The sequence below is a fragment of the Piliocolobus tephrosceles genome, chromosome 6, assembly GCF_002776525.5.
Source record: "Piliocolobus tephrosceles isolate RC106 chromosome 6, ASM277652v3, whole genome shotgun sequence".
NCBI classification, from domain to species: Eukaryota; Metazoa; Chordata; class Mammalia; order Primates; family Cercopithecidae; genus Piliocolobus; species Piliocolobus tephrosceles.
Genome location: NC_045439.1, coordinates 94,620,767 through 94,622,250, shown reverse-complemented (window position 1 = coordinate 94,622,250; position 1,484 = coordinate 94,620,767).

Sequence of the window (1,484 nt, the reverse complement as noted above, 5' to 3'; positions counted from 1 at the left end):
CGTTCTGCATCTTTGCAGGTATACAAAATGTGCCTACCAGGAGTCTGCTTTATATCCATTGAAAGCAAGAAATAATACAGCAAAACTTTGCCTGGCTAGAGACTTTGAAAGAATGGCGTATTCTGGTTTAATTCTATTAACTTGGAAGTATGAAGGTGAAAAAAAATTTGAAACTTAAATTTCCTGTGGAATGCAATTTGAAAATATAGCCAATGATTCCACTTTTCTTCTCTAGTAAGGTTGGACATTCCGATCTACTTGGTGTTTTATTATAGAACTGCTAGTGTGCCTGAGTCTTGCATTGTGAAGATACTTTTTAAAAACTTGAGATGTAAGAGGGTGTAAATGGTTTTGTATGAGATCAGACTGGATGAGAACTGCCACTTGTAAATATATGTTTTAGACTAAATCTCTGATTGCCACTTGTTTTTTCTTATTGAACTTATAAAAATAAGACATATTGGATGGAGGGTGGGAGGAGGAAGGAGATTTATGTCTTTTAATTGCATGTCATTGTTTCATATCAAGACAGAACATATGGTATCCCTGGCTTTGGACCTACAGAAGGAAACACATGTTACTACCTGCTGTATGCCAGAGGTTCTTGAACACCTGGAGGCATTACCGCAGCATAGATTGCTGAGCTCTACTCCAGAGTTCGATTCACCAGGTCCAGGGTGGGGCCTGAGAATTTGCACTTATAAAAAGGTCTCAGGTGCTGCCGTTGTTGCTAGTCCATAGACTACATTTTGAGAACCACTCTTGTCTATTAACTGTAAATTGTAGAACTGTAGAAAAAAGTTTAGTTTGGTCTGGGATAAGAAGCACACAGGTTATGGAGAAAATCATGAAAGATTCAACTCTTGAACCCAGCCTAGTGTGGAATTCAGGTAACAAGCAATACACAGTGACATAACACAATTCTTGGTTTCCATGATTGCCAGTCATAGCCAAGTATCAAGTGAGAAATTCAGTTTCATTTGCAAGGCATAGAGAGGCCAGGTGATTCTAGAAAAATGGGTCTTGTATTTGTTTTAAACCAGTAAAGAGCTTTAAGTGCTTATTAAATTGAAAGCTTTGTGTACTTATTTTGTATTTTATTTTATTTCTTTTGAGATGGAGTCTTGCTCTGTCTCCCAGGCTGGAGTGCAGTGGTGTGATCTTGGCTCACTGCCACCTCCCTTTCCTGGGTTCAAGTGATTCTCCTGCCTCAGCCTCCCAAATAGCTGGGATTACAGTCATCCACCACCACGCCTGGCTAGTTTTTGTATTTTTAGTAGAGACAGGGTGTCATCATGTTTTCCAGGCTGGTCTCAAACTCCTGACCTCAAGTGATCCACCCACCTTGGCCTCCCAAAGTCATGGGATTATAGGCATAAGCCACCACACCCGGCCCAAAAGCTTTGTGTTTTTAAAGATATTAGACCTGTTTCTTGTTTTTTAAAAAAAAAATCTTAACAATAATATAGGAGAAACATTTTTCT